The 23,438-nt window shown below is 42.0% G+C and overlaps 1 long non-coding RNA gene across 1 annotated transcript in view; it reads left to right on the top strand.

Moving 5' to 3' along the window:
• Positions 1-18,602, top strand: part of LOC144326722 (uncharacterized) — a 40,557-nt gene extending 21,955 nt beyond the window's left edge. The window contains exons 2-3 of the long non-coding RNA XR_013391699.1: positions 12,952-13,098; positions 18,228-18,602. This is a non-coding gene — a long non-coding RNA (uncharacterized LOC144326722). The remainder of the gene's footprint in view (positions 1-12,951; positions 13,099-18,227) is intronic.
• The last annotated feature ends 4,836 nt before the right edge of the window (positions 18,603-23,438 follow it).

Genomic DNA, 23,438 nt, shown 5'->3' on the forward strand with positions numbered 1-23,438 from the left:
TAGAAATCTGATGCGTGGGTGGGTGTTTCTCAAGAGACATACAGTACAACTCTGAGTAAAGTGACAAAAAAGGATTTAATTTTAGATAGGTTTCTAACATTGAAAGGAGTTGATACACATTGCTGAAACATTGCTCAGCTGTTTATTGTATCGACTTTAATCCACCATGCATTTCCCCCCAGAAATGGTCCCAATATTGAGAAGCAGGCAATATCATGGGATCAAAAAAAATGCTGCCTAACACCCCTGTTTAATATTTATTTCGGGGGGGGGGGGAATACAGGATCCAACTAACCCCACACGCTAGTGGAAGTCACTGCAAAGGTTCTCACTGTGCAAAGGGGCTTTCTCCTCCTGCACCTTTCCTAAAGCCACCCCAGAGGGTCAGGACAATCAGAAGCGTGTGGTGTTGAATTCCTCCCACAGCCCCTTTCTCCCAATGCAAATCTTCTTCATTTGAACAAAAAGCCTGGTGCAGCCTGAATGCTATTAGTAGCCGCAAGGTCTCCACTGGTACACAGTAAAATGTGCTGTCTCAGCATGAAATGCTGGTGTTTAAGGGCCTTGGTGTTCAACTGCATACACATCTACAAAAAGGGCAGATGGTGCAGGATACTGGAGGAAAGATGGCTGTGCTGCTAAGCAACCAATTATGCTGGCATGATTTATTCTTATGACAAGATTCCACACAAAGCAATTAAGCAGTGTCAGTGTTGCACACTGTACGCCTCAGGGGGATGTGATTATTCATGCAGTCATTCATTTCGTAGCTGGTGGGAGCAGGCAAACTTCGGAGGCAAAGAGGCTCCAAAATACTACTACAACTGCTAATAAAAAGTGATACAGAGAATTGGTAGGTAAGTAGTACAGTGGTACCCCGGGTCGCAAACACCTCAGGTTACAAACACTTCAGGTTACAGACTCCGCTAACTCGGAAGTAGTACCTCAGGTTAAGAACTTTACCTCAGGATGAGAACAGAAATTGCGTGGCGGCAGCGGCGCGGTGGCAGCTGCAGCAGCAGTGGGAGGCCCCATTAGCTAAAGTCGTACCTCAGGTTAAGAATGGTTTCAGGTTAAGAATGGACCTCCGGAACAAATTAAATTCATAACCAGAGGTACCACTGTACTGTCTGAGGTTGAAAGAGGAAGGGCCCTAAGTATTAACTCCTGGTATTAACATACAAGGCAGGGTGTATAACCAAGATGTCATTGGTACCCCAAACTCAACATATCACAACTGCCGTTATGAAGTTGTATGTCTAATTCCACCCTATAGTGTCACCACAGTTATCCATTGGTTATCCCCATTTATTTCTTGTTCGTTCATTCATTCATTCCATTTATTTCCATTGGTTATCCCCATTTATTTCATTAACCGGAAGCAGTTTCAAAACCTGCTGCCTGTGACTAGACAGGGGGAAGCTGGAGAGAATCTGTCAATCCATAAATCATTCACCTTTGCTGGGGGAAAGAACCTTCTTCTCCAGTGTGCTTCCATTCAGTATTATACAAGTACAATGTCATCCCATTAAAACTAGAGCAACCACCATAAGGCATACATACAGTCTTGCCCGCTATTGCTGCAACAAGATTGAACTGGGGATGACGACACCCATTTACCCAAGCAAGAGCCTCTACAGCTCGAGTTCCCACTGGGTCTTAGTAGCTCATTATGGAACAGGAGCAGCAGGTACCTATCAGGTTGGTTGTATTATGAAGACCTTTGCCGATGAATTTTGAAGTATAAGCTGTGAAAATGCACAGACTTGAAAAGGCTAAGCTTAAAACACACACACACACACACACACACACACACACACACACACACACACACTACTACTACTCAGAAGTTTGACAATGCCTTAGTCTAGACATGGATGAAATATGCTTAACAGTAGAAAAAGTCTTACTAACTGCTCTCCTCACCTCATTAAACCACCTCCTCCCACACACCACTTTTGTGCTCTTATAATTCCAGTTGGCATCGTCTGCTCACCTGAGACATTCACATTCAAAACTGTCACTAGGACTCACAGGGGAATGTTTTTTTTCAGGGTTTCTGTCTTGTTGGAAGATGCTGAAAAACCTGCACCAAGGAGAGCCTCAGCCAGGGTTTGCCAACCTGGTGGCCTCCAGACATTTTGGACTGCAACTCATCTCAGCCCCAGCCAGCACAGCCATAGGAGTTGCAGTTCAAAGCATCTGTGGGCACCAGGTTTGTGAAGGCTAGCCTAGGAGCGCAAACCTGGAATTGTATAATTTATACAATATTGTAAAATACAATGCTGGGGAAGCAGATACATTTCCTCAACTGCTTAAACATGTGACTTTAACAATTTCTTGTTGTAAAAAAGCACATCATTAACTGTTGTTCTTTTCTTTATCAGCTATTGTGACATCATCCCCCCCTTCTGCTTACAACATCCTTGCCCTGCCCTAGAGGGATCCCAGGCAGTCAGGGATCAACTGGGCTATGTAGCTAATTGGACTCGGTTGCATGCTGCTATCACTGAGGCTGAATTAATGCCATTCTGAATGGGTCTCATGGATGATACTGGACAGTAAGTGACTACATTGGGGTGGCAGCATGATGTCAACAAACATTTGGCTGCAGACAGACATATCTGATGGTGAATGAAACATATTGAAGGAGAGGGCAATATTTCCTAACTGGAGAAACAGTTCATCTTTTTGAAGGAATCACCGAAAAATTGCCAAAAGGACTGCTCTTTTTGACACTGATAAAGTGTTTGATGAAGTCACATTCTTTTTCTCCCCTGCCCTTGACTTCAGTTGCAGGGCCACAAAGTTTGAGGAGTATCCAATTCTAGTTGGCTGCAAGGAGAAATTGCTTCCATGATGTCTAGTTACTGAAAGTCTGCAAAATGTGAAAAGAAATACTTTGCTTCTAAGGACCAGAAGTGCTTAGAGTTTTGCAAGCTATGGTGGGCAGAATATGCAGGCACCCTGCATATTCTATGCAGTAACACAGCATTTGGCAGCCTTAATATAATGGAATATAAACCATGCATGTTTATGTTCTACTTAGAGATAAAGATTTAACTTCAGGCCAACATCACCCACAGTAAACCCACAGTAAACGTTACTTTATTGGTGTACCTAGAACCTGAATACCCTGCCTGATATTGCCCATTCCTGACCCCCATCTATACACTTTGAGATTTTGTGTGCTCAGGGTTTTGCCTGTCGAGGGCTAGTGAAACAGAACCTGGGTATCCACAAATATGAAAGCCTTTATTTGCCCTTCATGGCAATCTCTATTCATTACAAAGACTCTGGATGGGGAAAGTCATGGATGCCAACAACTGATTTTTTAAAGTGTCTTTGCTCTAAGCAAAATATCCAAACACAACCAATGAATTTCATGGGGTAGATATAATATAAATCAAATCAGGTCGTATTTTAACATCACTGGGAATTCTCTGCATATCAGAGAAATAGCCCACAAGGTCAATACATGCTGAGCAGAGCATGCCTTTAATGATCAAACAACCATAGAATTCAAAACCAGTATCTGCAAGAAGCTGTGGTCATCTCTGCCTCTCCCGCTCCTCGTTTTACAGCTCATTCCCATCTGCCCCACTCTAGAAATGTTCCTTGATAGAAAAGCTTGATTTTCAGCAGAACTGAGCTAAGCAAGCAGGAGAGGCAGAAGTAGGGCTGCTGGCAACCTCTGTGGTAACTGTGTGGCTTTAAAAAGGAATGAGAAGAATTCCTAGAGGATAAGGCTATCAACAGCTACTTGTCGTGATGGCAAGAAACTGCCGCCAAGATTCAGAGGCAGCAAACCTCTAGATACCAGAAGCTGGGGACTGAGAGAGAAAGAGAGAGCTATTGCCTTAATGTCCTGCTTGTGGGCTTCCAATAGTCATCTGATTGGCCACTATGTGAAACAGGAGGCTGGTTGGTCTGGTCCCACAGGTTATAAGGCTAGGGTTACTGGCCCTGCACGTGATGCTCTAGCCGAAGGCGCACACACAAAAACAGCAACCCTATCTTCTCCACCCCTGGTTTTCAAAACATCTTTAATTGACTTTAGACAGATTTCCTGATGGTGGTGAATGTTTTCCAGCAACTGGTATTTGAAAGCATTACTGCTTCCCACCATGGTAGCTATGGTTTTCTGCTACGGGGTAGCATGATCACCTTAGAGTTATGTCACTTCCCTTAATAAGCTCCCGTTCTTCTGTGCATCTATACATGGATGCTCCTTGTGTGTCTGACCACTGATCTGTTTCTCTGTAGGACTGTTTCCATGAAGGCTGAGCTCTAATAAGCTAGGAAACTACCATGGAGGAAAGCCAACCAATTCTACATTTTTAGTGAAACAGTCAGCATTTCAGCCTTAAGGATAATTAAGCTAATTTATCCCCAATATAATTGACGTAGAATACATTCTGAAATTCTCCGTTAATTCCCCTCTGCACATTTATTTGAGCAAATACGTTGCATAAACTTCTTCCTGGCTAGTGGCCTTATTCTAATAAGACACATTCTCATTAGCCACAATAGGCTGTGTCCAAAGACACCATTCTGCTTGTGTGACAGAACTCCCCCCCTCTTTTCTCTTCTTTCCTTACCTCTTATTAGGAGTGTGCTGAGTTCCAACCCATCATTTCCTTCAAGCAGGGCAGACCATTACCCATCCCACCTCAATTTTCATTTTTCTTTTTGCTAACCCCCTAAGATTTTCATTTGGGGAGGGGGTGGAATTTCTGCAGATGTTCCCCAGACATGGTGATACTTTATTCTTGTTTCTCTAAGGCCACATTTTGACACCATTCCCGACTGCACCCCTCCCCACTGATCTCGCTGTTAGATGGAACCATTTCAACCTTGGTCCCCTAATCTGATTGACTGAAAAGAGGTGGAGTAGATAAAGCCCTTAACAACTTGGGACCAGTTGGTCTACAGAATCACCTTATCCTCCATGTGCTCACTTGACTGCTTTGATTGGTGGAACTGGCACTATCACAGGTGAGATGGAATACCTGATCCACATTTGTAAGAACTTGATTGCTTAGTGTGGCAGTGCCTATACTTCGGAACACCCTGCCTATTGAGATCAAGCAGTGCACTCTTTTCGGTACCTGCTAAAAACATCAAACAAATTCTGTTCTCATATCCCTTACATGTCAGCTAATTTGCTTACTCTATAGACAATATTTGATATTACCACGTTGTCTTAACACATTTCAGCAAATCCAAAATCCTGAAGAAGAGAGGGTGGGTGGGAAGAGGCAGGAGAGAAACTTAAAAGCAGGTCCTAAACCATGATTGCTTAAATATCCTTCATTTTTATATGCACTCTAAGTGGCTTATATTTCACCTCAACTTCACTCTCCTAGCACAAAGCAAAGAGATTTTCTAGCACAGTATGTGGCAGTTTACATTTAGGTGGAAAAGGCTATTAGCCAGCCCCTGCGGAGCTATTGTGTGCAATGGGCAAGCTGAAAAGAACCATGGCTTGCTCTTCAGGCTTTTCATTCCTGGATTTTGGGGATCATTAGCTGAAATTGTTTTCCAAGAAATATTTTTTTAATAGGTGAGGAAGTAAATAATAGGATTGAGCCCTAGGATGACTTGTCAGTTGAAAAACCAGGGAGAGAGATTCAGATCCTGCTTTACATGAAGGCCAGGCCCATATATTAAACCAATTATCCCTTAGTCGTGTCTTAGTGATTAATGGGATGAACTCCGCACTGCCCATTATCTTACTCACTAGGCTGCACTGGTCAAAGGAATAATGCTACTGGCAGGGAGAGGGAGAAGTGTTTCAGTTTAGCTTCAATTCCTTTTCAAGATTCCCAATTATTTTCATTTCTGTGTAACCATCAAATGCTCCTGAAGTCCTTTGGCAGGTTGTGGCTCAGCAGCAAAGGGACTGGTGCATAAAAAGAAAGAAGGTTGGTGAGGTGTGATGAGAAGGGTCCCACAAACATGCCCATACTATTTATGAAAACAGTTATTTAGCCGACCCTTCATTGATCAGGATCTCAGGGGGGCGTACAACAGCTAAAACAGGCTTCTGGTTCCTGTCTTGCCTTGGTGATGGCTCTTTCAACATCAGAGAGAGGCAGAGGCTGAAAAAGGGGATGGAAGGGGTTAAACTATCCTCTATAAACCTCTTGGGAGGTACAACGGTTTGTCCCCACATGGATCAGCGCAGGGACCACTTCGCCTGATGTGAAACCCCCCAAATGATGCGGAGGTTCTAATAATTGGGTTTTAATTGGCATTAAGAATAGGCATGCACCAGAGGAGATGGACATTATAACTGCGAACAATCAGCTGCATGGAACTGAGTTTTGAAATTGGGAGAAGATTTCTATCCTGTGCTGGAGGTGGATGGAGGAGAGTAGGGGCTCTCTGCTATATTTTATGGAAGTTTTTGAATTTATGATTTGGCAATCCTCTCCTAATAGTGAATTTTAAGATATACGTACAAATGGTTTGATGTACAATGTAACATTGAGATTCAAGAGATGTATTTCAAGCATGAGGCTTGAAAGGAGTAAGGGAGAGCCTTGTTGTTTCGTTTGGAAGGGTGTTGCTGGGCATACCACCCCTACAAAAGACTGAAAGAGATCATGGAGATGGTTGAGATATAGCCAACATAAATGCAATGGTAGCAGCAAAAGGAAAAGTGCCGCGAGGGCTTTTTGGATGCTGGAAGAGGAAAGGCACTGCCTTTCTCCTCCCTTCCCAGCCAGAGGAAGAAATGGCGAGCCTCTGGAACTTGTTGATTCTTGATGCCAGTAGAAGGGAGGGATCTGCTGTTGTTGATTTGGAGCTGCTTGAGTATTATGGGAAGGAGATGAGCCAGAGAAATAAGAAGTTGCAGCTCCGCCCCAACCAGGCTGGAATACAACAACAGTGGGAGTAAGGCGATAGCCCCAAATGCCGCAGGAAAGAGGAAAACATCAGAGGGACATATAAGGCCAAGAGACTAACAACTGACTTTTGGATGTGGCGTGTGCAGGATTAAAAGGAAAAGCTATGGTTCCTCACCACAAGCCTTTTTTTTTTTTAAGTTAAATAATATAATAACACAAATAGAAATCATTAAGAATACAGCTGTTAATTATGTGATAATTTTGAAAAATGGAATGTAATAGAAATAAATAAGAATAGGAAATGCAGTAATATTAGATTAAAAAGAGCCACCAAGAATGGTACGCGGGAAGCCTCTTAACAAAATTGTATTAATTTGGAACAACTAATTTGTGTAATTGGGTTTATATTGGAAAAGCAATAAAAATGATTGGCAAAAAAATACAACAGCTAAAACAATAGATGCTATGAAACCACATAAACATCAATCAAAACATTAAAAAAAAACCAGTGTTGCAACAGGCGAACCACATCAGTACATTTGATCTTGAACCACATCTAGCACTCACAAAGGCACAAAGGAAGAGGTGCATCTTAAGGCTTTGTTGAAAACTCATCAGTGGGGAGGCCAACTGAATCTCCAGAGGGAGAGTGTTCCAGAGGTGGGGTGCCACCACAGAGAAGGCCCTGCACTGCATCACATGACAAAAGGCATTTCCCTTTAGACAGGAACACCAACAGAGCCCCTCCTTCAACAGATCTTAAAGCTCAGAATAGTAGGTTCAGAGAGAGGCACTTATTCAGGCATTGGGATTTTATATTATTTAGGGTTTTATAGGTTAATATCAAAACCTTGTATCGGTCCCACTAGCATATGAACAGCCAGTGCAACTTGAGCTGAATTGGTTTAATATGATTTTGGATAGTCATATCATACAGCACTGGTGGCTGCATTCCACACTAGCTGCGATGCCAGACCATCTTCAAGGAGAAACCCATATAAAGCACATTACAGTAATCTAATTTTGAGGTCACCAGAGGGTGGATCACTGTTGGAAGGATATCCTGGCCCAGGAGCAGCTGCAGCAATCATGCCAGTCAGAGTTGGAAATCGAGACTACTTGCCAATGACATGTCTGGACCTATAGGGATTGAATCCAGAAATACTTTGAAGAAACAGATCTGTTTTCAGGGACAGTGAGACTCCACTGTCTTCAGGCTCCCCAGTTTCCTAACACAGGCCACCCAAGAGCAGTGCATCTATTTTGTTGGGATTCACCTTTAGTTTTTAGCCATCATCTGTTTCTGCCTTCAGGTGCTGGTTTAGCATCTGCATAGTCTCACCTGAGTCAGATAGTATGGAAAGGTACAGCTGGATGTTAGGATTCCATGTCCCAAATAACTTAACATTATGGGAGACTCCTGGCAACTGCTAAATACAGTAGCACCATATCATTTCCTCTTGTCTCTCCCAGAAAAGTGATATTGTTACACAGCCAACTTCCCCGTCCTTCTCCATTTCCTTGGCTGATGCTCACAGAGTGGGAAAACTCAAAAGGTGAGGATGTCATTTCATACATTTTGTATTGCAAAATGTTACTACGAGAGAAGGAGGAATGACATAAGGCTGCTGCAGTGGTTTACGCTTTCGGTCCTTGAGAGCTGGCAACCACCCTATATTGTAATTCTTATTAAATTTTCAGAGTGCCATAACTCATGCAGCCAAAACGACAGCAGCCAGGGGTGTATTGGACTCAGAGGAACCCTGAGTTTTGCAGAAGTACAGTTTCTAATAATAATAATAATAATAATAATAATAATAATAATAATAATCCAAAGGAAGGGAGAAACTGCTCAGTGAGACCTGAGCTTGCTCAGTGCCCAAATGAGGTTAACTGATTGACATGAAAATAACCAGATGGGAAGGGGAATGGAGAAAGAGGCATAGGGATATAGAGAGACCCATCTTTTGGTCTGGATAGACCCCTAGTTATCACTGAGAAGCTTTTTGAAAAATATCCTTAGGGAAGAAAGTGAGATCTGTTCCTGGAAATCAATGGTGAAATCCAAGGGTTTAATACAGTGGTACCTCGGGTTACATACGCTTCAGGTTACAGACTCCGCTAACCCAGAAATAGTGCTTCAGGTTAAGAACTTTGCTTCAGGATGAGAACAGAAATCGGGCTCCGGTGGCGCGGCAGCAGCAGGATGCCCAATTAGCTAAAGTGGTGCTTCAGGTTAAGAACAGTTTCAGGTTAAGTACAGACTTCCGGAACGAATTAAATACTTAACCCGAGGTACCACTGTCTATCTGGGCACCAATGTTTTTCACCCTTAAACAGACCAATGAGGACTGAGCGAGGTCACTGAGTATGGAATGCTGACTGACGTGTTGAGAAGAAAACTTGGGGTGTGGCAAGAGAATGAAACTGAATAGTCGTAATATTTCCTCAGTTCATCCAATTATGACCCCCTGGATCTTAAATTAAGGCTGGAGCTTTAATTGCTAACCTCTTTTCATTATCTATAAGATCTGTTGCTTTACAGATTACTTTTGCTATATTTTAAAATTAGAATGTTTACACTTCAAAGCTTATTTCATTCCCTTGCATTCAAGTTTTAGAAATGATTTAGGTTAGACTCTTACTTTCAACCTCTACATTCCCTCGTTAGGATGACGGATGATCTTCCTCACAAATCCAGAGTTCTCCACTCCCTCTTTTATTTCCTCAATGGATGCTCAAACAGCCATGGTTTAAAACATCCACAAAAAGAGATCACACAGCTTTTTTCAACAGCTGCTCCTTAGAATTAGAATATTTACTCCCAATATGCAGTTAGGCAGTCCTGTAGTAAGCAAAGGCTTGTTTCAACAGTTACAGAGGTATATTATAGAAAGGAAGCGACATTTAAAAACAAAAAAGGCTAGTTCATTGCACTGTTGTTTGAATGGGATTGTTATATTGCATATTTTAATTGTGGATGTTTATATTTTAATTGGATTGTTTAATATTTTAATATTTAAATGGGATTGTTTTATTGTGTGTTTTAATTATGGATGCCTATATGTCAGTGCTTGTGCAATTGGGTTGTTTTTTTTTTTTATCTTCACAAACACTTAGAAGTTTATTTTGGCATTAAGTGGTATAAAATTAAATAAATAATAGGGGCAACAAAATTCCTCTTCTCCCAGGCCTGTGGCTAATTAAACAATCTATGGCCTTTTAAACTGTGTGTGTGTGTTTTTGTGGGGATATTGTTTCTGTTTACTATGTCACATATTTGTGTGTGAGTGTTTGTAAATAGCCCTGTGATCCTTGGATGAAGGGCTGTATAATAATAATAATAATAATAATAATAATAATAATAATAATAATTCTTATATGCCAAACTCCCAACAGGCTTTGGGTAGCAGAACAGTAGTTTGTTTAGGGGCTTTCATCAAGCATTGAGCCAGCAGCACATGTGATTTAAGTACTGGAACAAGAGGGCACAATAAAACATTGGAACCTGAACCCTGGATATTACAGTAAGGGCTGTAGAATGAAACTCCATTTATTTCTTTTCCTTCCCCCTGAGGCTATCCTTTAGATGCCTGAAAACTGCTATTGTGTTCTCTGTTCTTCCATAAACTCTGCATGATTACCTCTTGCAACTCAAATCATCTGCTTTGTTTATTTCCTTTGGATTCCCTCCAGTTTTTGAATACCCATAAACTGTGATGACCGAGACTCCCGCACGCCACTTGAGCTAAGCCCTCCTGTATCAAGTGCCAAGGAGAGTAGTAGCTTGTCTCTCACTGTGAAAAATTAATCAGGAATCGGCTCCCCACTACCCCAGACAAGAATGCCACACTGTTGATACAGGCTCAGATTGTTATCTGTATACTTTCCATAGGCTTCTGCTCAGTGCAGGCAAAGCCATTTTCTATTTACACATTTCGTTTCCTTCTCCAGGATTTAATTGCTTTATATTTGTCTTGGGTGAACTTCATTTTATAAAGTGCTTCAATTTTAAAAATTAAATATTGTCCTCTGTGGTGACTGAAGCAGCACCCCAGTTACATATTGCCTAAAGATTAGGTGGTCATAAGTGACAATATAAAACATCTAGACTAGGATGTGACCTCTGTGGAATATTCTTTGCTTATTTTACAGTGTTTTAATCTAGTGGAAATAGTTTTCTGGAGCGGTAGGAAGAGGAATGGAAAGAAACTCTCTCGAGGGTCATGAGTGTGGGTGGGTAGTAGCGAGTCGCATCTAACTGTAGTAGAAAATAGTAGCATGGCTTGCTTTGAAATGGAATTGAGTTAATGGAGAATAGATCTATTAATGGCTGTTTGCCATGATGCCAAGATGGAACCTCCAGATTCAGAGGTTATATGCATGTTGTTCATGAATAGCAGAGGGAGAAGACTGTTGCCTTCATGTCCAGTTTGAGTGTTTTGCAGGAGCATCTAGTTGGCTGTTGTTGGGAACTGTATTTCATCGGCCCTGAGGAGGGTGGGCTGTCTGGGAGAAGACAAGGGGTGGGAGGAGCTATCCATAGATGATCCTGTGGACTGGGTCAGGTCATACTGAGGTCTGGAGCTGACAGAGCCAGCCCCCCCAGCTCAGTCTCTCATCTGTTCCCAAAGTGTCACTCATGCCTCCTTTGTCACTAAGGAAAAGGTGATACTAGCTCTGGAGGGAGCAGAGGAGTCGGGCTTAGCGTTCCTAGAGCTGTCCCAGTTTGCTTGCCCAGTCCTGTTTGCTGCACTAAGTTGTGTTCACTCCATTCACATATAACAGGATCACAGTCTTAGTTTCTCTAATCTTGCCTAGCACCTGTTGTGCATATTTACCCTTGCCACCTTTTTTTTACTCTGAGCAATAAATATTTTTATATATCTATTACCCAAGTCTGAGTCCTTCATCCACTGAAAGCCAGGGCACTGTATTAAGGAGGAAGCAGCTACAGTGGTACCTCGGGTTACATACGCTTCAGGTTACATACGCTTCAGGTTACAGGCTCCACTAACCCAGAAATAGTAACTCGGGTTAAGAACTTTGCTTCAGGATGAGAACAGAAATCGTGCTCTGGCAGCGCGGCGGCAGAGGGAAGCCCCATTAGCTAAGGTGCTTCAGGTTAAGAACAGTTTCAGGTTAAGAACAGAGCTCCAGAACGAATTAAGTACTTAACCTGAGGCACCACTGTATTCGATGTAATACAAAAATTATTTTTGAGACTGCTAATACGAGTGTACTTGAATCAGGATGTCTGAAGCAATTATTCTTCTTATTGCTGTAAACATCTTGTTCCTAACATTTAGTTCACTGCTGTACTTAATCCTACAGACCATATCTGGGCAACCCATGGTCCATAGGCTCCATGCCCTCGGAGGCTTTCATGCAGCCCAAGTGGGTGCTTAAGCTATATAATCCCTCCCACCAATAGATTTTGCTGCCTCCATTAGCCCTGTCCTATCCATGTAAATCAGGCGTGGGGAACATTAGGCCCTCCAGATGTCACTGAATTACAATTCTCATCAGCCCTGGCCATTGTCCATGCTTGCAGGGGGTGATGGGAGTTGTAGTTTGGCAACATCTGGAGTGCTAACGGTTCCTCACCCGTGTTTTGAAGCATGTTCCCTTCAGACTGACAAGCAGGCTGTTTGACAGGCTAGATGTGAGGGGGAGATCCTCCCTGCATCCCATCCTAGACATGTAAATGGTGCTCACCAGTAACAAACCAACGCTCTCAGTGCTGATCCTTATGTAGCCAAAATAACACCATTCATGCACAAGTGGGAGGTATTAGCAGGTTTTATAAGGCAGGAAGAACTTCAATTTTTGCAAAAGTACAAAAAGAAATTTCACTAAAAAGGGGTGGGGGTGGGCATACTAAGGACTGAGCATACTAAGCAGTAAGAATGGAAGGGCGCATCCTTGCCACAGACAGTAATACTCTGCACTGTAACATTTTGTCACAGATCCCCCTCGTACTAACTGTAATCTATTCATTATTATATAACCTATTGTTATATAACCGCTTGCCACCTTCTTTCACTTTCCGTCAATGCCCCATAATGACATTGTTTTCCCATTTGCTTTTCAGCGCATAGCCCCTGATGGTGAACCCTTTGAGAATTGAGAGTTCCAAGTTATGAACACATTGTTTTCTGGGAAAATGCTGTACTGCAGGACAAAAGAATCAAGAGTTTACAAACTGCTGATTGAAGTGAACTGGTGATACCTCATACTGGTAAGATCTATTGCTCTATGCTACCTGCAGGCTTAAAGTAGGAGCTTCTGTATCAGCAACCTTTCAAGGTTACTTATGCAACTATATAGATCACTCTCTTTTTAAAAAAATAATCTATAAAAATACAAAATAAAAAATAAAAAATGGGGGGACAGAACTTGAAGACCTTGTTTTATTGTTCTTCATTATTCTATGTCTGAGTGTCGTTTCTATTATAAGTCAGGGGAATGGTTGGATAATGATGAATAAGGCAAAGCTTCTTTGCTAACTTTGATGTTATAAAGAACTGAACTGCGATTTTGGAAGCCTATTCTGTTTAGGTAGAAAAAGCAACATGATTGGGAGATATGGTTGCCTCCTTTAACAGAGAGCTTTGCCATACAAAATAAACATATCCTATAATTCAGAGTTTCAAGGCTTTCATTTTGTAACATGAACTATGATGAATTATTTTTACGGATGTAAGGCTTTTTTTTTATCCTTATCCTTTTGAAAGCCTTTTGCTGAAAAGCATCACTGAGTAACAAAAATGAGAGCATTACCACTCAGACCATAGTAAAAGCATCATTAAAATGTAAGCACCAAGGTACACTGTTTTTAAAACTTGCCTCATTACATGTGCAATTAGGGAATAAAAAAAATAAAAGGCCATTTTTCTGCTGCGGCTTCTAATTACAGCTTTAAGTTTAATTAGGGTACAAAAAAATATCTGCAGAATAAACCAAAAGCTTTATAAGCAGTGTCATCAGTTAATTTGGTGACAGTATTATTATTGCTTGAAGTCATGCATTTAGTTTTTGCTACAGTATAGGATATACTTCAGCAACCACCTTACACTTATCCATGAAACATGCTTCTGGAAATATTAAGATGTGACTTCTGTTCCTAATTTTCACAAAGTATTTGATGGTAAAATTCCTAGGTACCTCACTAATCTTCCCAGAAGCCAAGGCCTGCACCCCCCCCCCTGTGTGTGTTTAGAAAGGAGGGGAAAGACAGAGGTAGAGGTACCCTTTAGGGGGCTTTGCAAGGGCCATTTCCTTGCCACATGCTTAACCTCACACATATGTCACAGATTGCAGGTCATTTGTGGTCCGAAAGCTGAGCTGACCTCTACATATGCCGTGCAGCCGCCCTCTCAGCAATCTTGCTGAGAAACGCTGAGCAGTGGCATTATTTTTCTGCCAACAGCTAGGTATGCCCCTGGTTGGATTCTCATTTACACCAGCCTCATGGCCAATGGTTAAGGATGATGGGATTTGTAGTCTAATTCTGAAAGGCACCAGATTGGGGGAGGATGAATTAGGCCATACACCTGCTGAAACAGGACATTTTCCATTTGGCTTATGGACAAATTTAGGAGTTAGAGCTGCAGCATAGATGTCACATTGAGGACTACCACTATGCCACCATAATGTCTACACATCTGTAGGTAAACATATTATTGCAAAGACCCCATAGGTCTCTTGTATAAGGAATCTTCCCCTATGTTGCATACAAGACACCTTGAATTCTGAACTTCTGTTCTTGATGAAAGGGAGTGTGAAACGAAGCATGATCCTATTAGTGTCTGAAAAGAATAGACTTTCTCTCAGAGTCAACTATTTAACATGCCTGTATTTCAATTTCCACCTTTTAATAACCCTAAGCAATTTACCTTGACTTTGCTACTGCCTATAAAATAATGAAACTAGAAGTTGATGCTCTCCTTTCAGTGGCTCCAAAACAGTAGAACAGAACTGACAAATTACAAGTTGAATCAATCAAGTTGTGCAGCGCTGCATTAACAAAGGATCAACCTATAACAATTTGGTCTGTTAAGAGCAGACTGTACTTACGACTAATGCACATTTTGCAAGCCATTGTGGAATCTATTAAATGACAAAATATATCTCCTCCATGGTCACCATGCAGTATATCTGTACATCTGAATATTATCCAGGACAGTACATCAATGGAGGATTATATGATATATGAATTCCAGAAAATGTTGTATTGCTCATCTTGTTTCAATCAATGCAGTACTTTGCAGACAAACAGGTGCTTATCTGTAAAATATATTGGTGAGAGATTAATATTTTATGAGACAACATTAGTATGCTGGACCTGAAAGCATTATTATGCCATAAATAACGAAATAAATAGAAGTATAGAACCTGACGTAGCATAAGGATGAAAACTTTATTCTTCATTTACCCGTGGAATGGCTACAAGATATGCCCTTTGCCCTGATGAAGGTCATTGTTAAATGCCTGCATACTAGAAGTTACACTTTTAAAGTCTTTTAGAAAAAAAAGTAGTTTCTGGTGCACTGTTTCCAGTATACTGAAAAAGAACTATGGATGAAATTCAACATAGCGCTAAGTGGGGGACAAGGTTTACTTGCGCAATGGGACTTTCAGCCCTCTCCTCTCTCCACACCCTCCAAAAAAACATTTAGCAGATGGCGGTGGGGAGTCTCATTTTATTTTAATTTTCAAAAGGGTTGAAATATCGCAACTTTTAATTATAAATTTTAAATTTATATTGTACATAGTTTTAGGAAACACTTGTGACCCCTCCTCAAATCTTCATACACCGCCCTGAAGGGAAGCACACCACTGGGTGATAAACCCTGCTGATTGCATTGAAGCTGCCGGTGATTGAGTTTTGTCATGAGACTCTGAATATTCTCCTCATTTGAGAGAAAACCACTTGCTCTGAATATTCTCCTCATTTGAGAGAAAACCACTTGCTCTTATACCATGGTCTTTGCAATAGGCTTGATAATTCTCATGAACTCTGACCTTGATAATTGCTCCCAGGCCACATTGCTGTGATGCTGGCATTCATCTTGTGGCGATGGATGTGTGTGATGAAGTACCTGATAAGAATGTGTTGATTTTTCCCACTTACTTGCCAAATCTGGCCTAGGGAAAGACAGTTACTGAAGCCAGGACACAAAGAGAGTAAGCGCAAGAGCGTAAAATGTTCATAAAACATGGACGGCCACTGCACTGTCTCTGGTTAACTGTGGAAGTGGCAGCGTCTCAACAGCAATACAGTGGAACCTTGGTTCTCGAACGGCTTAGTTGACAAACAAATCGGCTCCTGAATGACAAAAACCTGGATGTAAGTGTTCCGGTTTGCAAACGTTTTTGGAAGCTGGACGTCCGATGCGGCTTCCACTTGAGTGCAGGAAGCTCCTGCAGCCAATCGGAAGCTGCACCTTGGTTTTTGAATGGTTTCGGTAGTCGAATGGACTTTCAGAATGGATTAAGTTTGAGAACCAAGGTTCCACTGTATTAAAGAACTCATTTATGTGATTTTTAAAAAGAGAAAAACAACTATCCATAGATTAGAACAGGAACATCAGAAGAGCCCACTACACCAAGCCAATGTCCCATCTAGTCCAGCATCCTTTTCAACCAGATACCTGTGGGAAGTCTGCAAGCAGAGCAAAAGAGCAATTGGTATTCAGAAGGATACTGTCTTTAATTGTAGAAGCAGGCCGCAGCCTTAATCTTGGCTAGCAGCAACTTATAGCTTTATCCTCCATGATTTTGTCCAATGCTCTTTCAAAGCCATCCGAGCTGGTGGCTATCACAGCTTCTGGTGGGGGAGCAAGTTCTCCGGATAATGTTCACCTATGATAGAACATGCTTTCCCCTACAGATAAATGTTTAGGGAATAGGTCATATAGAAATTGTCCGCCACTGCTTTGGTCTGTTCTGTCAGCGAAATAATTTAGGCACACTCTGTCTGAAGGAATATGCAGACCTATTTATTGTCCTGCTAAAAAGGTAAAGGTACCCCTGCCCGTACGGGCCAGTCTTGACAGACTCTAGGGTTGTGCGCTCATCTCACTCTAGAGGCCGGGAGCCAGCACTGTCCGCAGACACTTCCGGGTCATGTGGCCAGCGTGACGAAGCTGCTCTGGCGAGCCAGCGCAGCACATGGAAACGCTGTTTACCTTCCCGCTATAAAGCGGTACCTATTTATCTACTTGCACTTAAGGGTGCTTTCAAACTGCTAGGTGTGCAGGAGCTGGGACCGAACGACGGGAGCTCACCCTGCCGTGGGGATTCGAACCACCGACCATGTGATCGGCAAGTCCTAGGCGCTGAGGTTTTACCCACAGCGCCACCCGCGTCCCTGTCCTGTTAGTTCAGTTGTCCTGTTAGTTCAGGTTTTTTCCTTTAGTACTCAAAAGGAAAGTATCAAATGATTTATATATATATATATATATATATATATATATATATATATATATATATATATATATATGTATTGGTATTTATATATCTGCAGGGCACAGCTAGCATGATATGCTGTTCCATAATTTTAAAACACTGGCTTTCTTTGCATTCTTCTGGCAGGAATTTGTGAGGCACCCCCCCCCCCCCACCTCCAGCCAATGCCATCTGCGAGGACAAATCAATATATGTGTGACCATCTTGAATCTTAAATGAAAGATGGTCCCTCATATATCGATTTGTTCTGGCTGATGGCATTGGCTGCTGCTTTTATTTCATTTTAGCTTTGTAAAATTTTAATACTTCTCTTCTGTGGTGAAAACATATCAGTGCGTCTCCCTTAATAGTCTGCATCAAGGATTTTCAGTCTTAGTGCTGAAATCTTCGCGGAGATTTTTTTTTCTGGGCTGTGTTGCCCCTTTCATTTTCCAGGCTTTCAGAAAGAAAATATGCTACAGGAGACCCACCCCCCATTAGAGCAGTGATTCTCTAGTCATGCACTATGCTAGTATATAGAGGTATTCACTGGGATGCGAAGAAACTGTCTGTTCCTCGTTTTTCAACTCTTGAGTTCAGTTTACTTCATTTCTGCACAAAAATGCATACAAAAAAGCCTCTCCAGACTGATGCACACAAACATTTGCATGCTTTTTGTGTGCATTTCTCATAAGAAACTCATTTCTGTGTTGAATTCTGCCATCTGAACACGTATTTTTTTCTCTAATATAATGCACACAATGTCATTTTAGTGATATATACATGTTTGTTCACAGAAGGCATTTTTTAATTGGACAACCACACCACAGAATTTGAAGAAGTGTTTTTCAGTTTGGGTATTGCTTCAGTAACTACAGTTTTCTCATATTTATTTTCCCCATTACATATGCTGCGCAGATGGCCAATAGATCAGCGGGAGCTGACAGAAGTGGCATTCTGAGGAAGGACCTTGTGGGGAAGGGCTGCAGCTCAGTGGTAGAGCATCTGTTTTGCATGCAGAAGACTGAGAGGAGATATGATAGGCACCGTCAAATATCTTAAGGGCTGTCACACAGAAGATGGAGCAAGCTTGTTTTCTCCTGTTCTGGAGGGTAGGACCTGAACCAATGGCTTCAAGTTACAAGAAAGGAGATTCCAACTAAACATCAGGAAGAACTTTCTGACAGTAAGAGCTGTTTGACAGTGGAACGGACTCCCTTGGGAGGTTGTGGAGGTTTTTAAGCAGAGGTTGGATGGCCATCTGTCATGTAGACTTTGGTTGAGATTCCTGCATTGCAGGGGGTTGGCCTTTATGACCCTCGGGGTCCTTTCCAGTTCTATGATTCTACAATTCTATGCTCCTAAATTATTTTACTCCACATGCCACCTGTTCTATCAGCTAAAAATAGCAGAATGGTGGACTTTATTATGGGATGACTTGGGGTGGGGGTGGGAAAGGAAGGAGGGTGTCATTTGTACTACAAACCATCCCTTTCCGCAGCAGATCTCTATTCATCACCAAGGATCACAGAAGGTGGCACACCAGCTAGCGTCTCCTGAATGTGTGTGCAAATATTTGCTTTGCTTCTTCCAGGAAATTACAATCAAACAGAACTCATAGTGTTCTCTACATCTGTTTGACTACTTTCAAGTCAAAAGAAATAGATCAAATTTGATGATACTTTAGGCTTTTCCATTTAGGTGTCAAACCTGGAAATGTTACGACTGCGGCAAAGATGATCCTATAGAAGATCAACATACAGAAGTCCTGATTTTTATCCTCAATTTCATTATGCAATGTAGACAGAAGCCTTCATTCAGCTTCTGATGTCCTCCACAGTTACATGTGACTACCGATGCCAGAATGTGTATGTGGAAGAGCATCCGATTGCGCATCAAAATGCACATTTGATTGAAAGCAATGATTGTGAATTGATGATACCTGCATCCGGAAGAGTGAGGCAGTTACCTCAGGAAGCAGATGCTGAAAGGAGTGGTGATGAGGGGTTGGCAGATGCACTGGCAGAGGAACGGGAGTGCGGAGGGAGCGGACCGCCCCTGGCACCACTATTCTGGTAGGGTGCCATTGCGGCGGGCCCCCTGGGCATGCACCAAGCACTCCCCCACGTGCCAGGTGCCATGCCCCCAGAATGTACAACACGCCCCTGCGGGCACCCCCGCCTGCTTTTCACCCCTGGTAGCGGAGCATGCAGCTTTGCCACTGGACAGATGGACTGTGTGTGTGTGTGTGCCACAGGGCCTGTCCTGCACCTCCTAAGGTACCTTGCTACCCTCAGGTACCATGGAAGATGCTGTCCTTTACATCACTGTTTAAAGAAAAAAAATTCCTTCCAGTAGCACCTTAAAGACCAACTAAGTTAGTTCTTGGTATGAGCTCTTGTGTGCGTGCACACTTCTTCAGATACACTGAAACAGAAGTTGCCAGATCCTTCTATATAGTGAGACGGTGGGGAGGGGTATTACTCAGAAGGGTGGTGGGAATGGGTGATTGGCAGATAGCTGTGATGAGCCTGTTGACGACTCTTAACGACTGCAATAGGTCTTACAGGGAAAAGCAAGGGGTGAGAAGGTGAAAAATGGCTTTGTCATGTATAATGGGATAAGAATCCAATGTCTTTGTTCAGACCAGGTCTCTCTATGGTTTTAAGTTTGGTAATGAGTTGCAATTCAGCAGCTTCTCTTTCCAGTCTATTTCTGAAATTCCTTTGTAGTAAAACAGCTACTTTGAGATCTTGTATAGAATGTCCTGGGAGATTGAAGTGTTCTCCTACTGGTTTCTCTGTCTTGTGATTCTTGATGTCAGAATCAAGAATCACTGTTTAGGTTTGATCACTGTTTAAGTTAGATTCAACTGCCAGTACAGCTTTTGTACATGGAGCAGAAAGAGAACCATCTTGTCCATGTCAGCAATCAAAATGCCTAGAGATTCCCTGATTAGATGTGCACCTCATTGAGCTCCACGATTCCTGATATCAGCTTAAGCATCACCGTAACAAAGGGCACTGATTTGAATATAATGTCCATCCATCCATATATATGTATGTGTGTGTCCATAATTACTAGACATTAAATAGAAATACCATAGTATAATGATCTAAAGTGAGGAAGGCGCCAAATGCCTTGTGTATCAGTACAGTCCGCTAACCAGGTGGTGTTACCTGTTGCTGTCAGCTATAAGGCTCCTTCTTTCCCTTTTTATTTTTCCTTATCTTTGGGCTCATAGAAAAGACACCTTCAAATAAGTGATCTTTCCTTTGCCAGCTATTCAAAAACAGAGGTCTTGTGTAAAGCAGAACACATGGCGCCCACCCACCAAAAAATACAGTGAAATATAGCTGCTCTCTGAAAGTAGGATACAATTGTAATATATTAGCTGCTTTTTCTTGTATCTACAGGAAAAACTGAAATTTTAGAGCAGAATTCCTGAAAGTGCAATAATAGGATTTTTTAATTCTTTTTTTTAAAAAAGAAGTGTTTATATATTTATTCCACACCAATCCTTCAAACCCCACTCCACCCCCACCCATATGGTCCTTTTCACTTTATCATCACAACAAGCCTGTGGTGTAAATCAGGTTGAAAAGATTGACCCAACTGTTTCACATTAAGTGAAAATCATAGCTTAGCATGGACTTGAAACCAGATCTCTTCAATCTTAAATTAGGCATTCTGTCAATTACATGACATCGTACTGTATTGGTTCTTTATGTTGTAAAGCTTCAGGTTCTTTCTCAGGTTCTTTCTTAACACCTGCTGACCCTCGTTAATATTAGTTTCTGGTTGGGTCTACTGACTGTCCTCTTTGATATTTGCTTCCTATCTCCAGTTCCCGTGGAGAGTTTCCTGGTGTGATTGAAAATTTCCCAGACCATTCAGACAATTTGGTTAGGTGCCCACATAGTTCAGGATGTTAGTGGAAAGTGTACGGATAGCATAATGCAGGCATGGCCAAACTTGGCCCTTCAGATGCTTTGGGACTACAACTCCCATCATCCCTAGCTAACAGGACCAGTGCTCAGGGATGATGGGAATTGTAGTCCCAAAACATCTGGAGGGCCGAGTTTGGCCATGCCTGGCATAATGTCATGTTTATCCCTCAACCATTTGAGATACTGATTACACAGCATTTGTCAAATGGTTTTGCTTCCACCTTTGTTTGACCTGGGGATCTACAAAATATTACTCATGTAGTAACGAGACATGGGCATATACTGTTATCTTCTTTAGTTACTCTTCTTCTCTTCCTCCATAGTGCACTTTTTAAGATCAGTTATCTGGTGGCTATACTTGAAGTACAGGAAAGGTTTTCCAGCCAGACTCCGCTCCTGTCATGTTATGCCCATTTAAACACAACCCTCATATTCTTATCGACCTGATCTTCCAAGTACCCAGCTGAGTCAGGCGCCTTTGATGTTTACATGGGTTTGATGATGAGGAAGGAAGTAGACTCTGGGGAGTGATAATGGGCTAATGAGTTTTGTTCCAGTTCCTAATCTCCATTTATTCTTTAACAAGGAACTAAACATTGTAGTCCCATGCAGGTATGGTTTCCCTCCCTACAAGTCAGGATGAGGCCTCTTTCTGAAACAGTCTGTGACATCATCATTGGCCATTTGCAACATAGCAGAGCTGAGATGTAGCCCTTGAACATATAGGACCTGGCATCTAGAAGGTCCAAACTTTATTTTTCATTACCACGTTACCACAATTAAAAAACAATCTTCTCTTTCTTGTACCCCCAGATCAGTTATCAGTGAAGGCTATCTAAATGTACAGAAAAGACTGGTGCACAGCTGCTGACTTTCACAGGTGTTTCAGAACACAGCTCTGGCATATTTCCCAATGGTGGATCATTTGGGTGGCAGTCTGTTTCAGTTCTCATGGTCCCTCTGTGATTATTATGTAAAGAATGTTGGCATTGCACTTTTTATTTAAAAGGTGTAATGTAGATCCTTGCAAATCACTGAACACCCCTGTTGCCCCATTACTAGTACATTAGCTTGACTTTATGCTTGAAAAATCAATAGTGTTTTCTGAAGTGCTGTCCATATTTTGATCTATAATATGCAGCATCTAAAAACACCCCGTTTAGCCTACATTTCTATATCTGTGAGGAGCTCTGTCTTCTGAGAGCTGCTTCACACATGCAAATTTATGTTGCCTGCAGTGCAGTACAAAGTCATATGTTATATGTATGACTGAACCATCACGAGTCGGCTTTTCTATCACCTTAGGTCAACTCAAGCATAAGACTTTCCCATGCAGACAGTTCATCCATTTACTGAGTTAACAAGCACTGAGTAATCAGGTGATGGGAAATAAGTGATGCCAATCTGTGGGTTCATGGCTTGTGTCCTTCATGGTCTGTGAGTTTTATAGCTGTTTCCGGAGGTTTCCAATTATCCAGTTGTGCATATATTCCAAATGACTTTCCAAAATAGACACAGTAGATTCTGGCCCCAGAAAGCATTCCCCACCCTACATCCTGGAAGCTTTTGCATGGGAAAACTGTTGCTTTAGAGTTTGCCCATGCAAATATACTTCTGCTTCCTATACGGAATCTCTACTTTCCAAAGTCCTTGCACCAGCAAAATATTTAGGCGACATTTTCTAGTCTTTAATGCCCAGGAAGCAAAACACCATCAGTAAATCATGCTAGCTAGGACTATTTCTTCATAATTGTCACCACTATGTGGTTAAGAGTCACTTGGATGCTGTGAAAATACAGTGGTACCTCGGGTTAAGTACTTAATTCGTTCCGGAGGTCTGTACTTAACCTGAAACTGTTCTTAACCTGAAGCACCACTTTAGCTAATGGGGCCTCCTGCTGCTGCCACGCCGCCGGAGCACAATTTCTGTTCTCATCCTGAAGCAAAGTTCTTAACCTGAAGCAATATTTCTGGGTTAGCAGAGTCTGTAACCTGAAGCGTATGTAACCTGAAGTGTATGTAACCCGAGGTACCACTGTAAATACAAACCATGGGTAATGTCTAAGGGTCTGAGATTCAGCCAAGTTTCTTGGCTTCTGCAAAGTAAGCCAGAGAGTGTGTAACCAAGGCAGGTTCTCTCATAAAAGGTGGGATAAAATGGGTTTCGATATCAAGCAGG

This window comes from Podarcis muralis, chromosome 2 (assembly GCF_964188315.1).
Source record: "Podarcis muralis chromosome 2, rPodMur119.hap1.1, whole genome shotgun sequence".
Lineage (NCBI taxonomy): Eukaryota > Metazoa > Chordata > Lepidosauria > Squamata > Lacertidae > Podarcis > Podarcis muralis.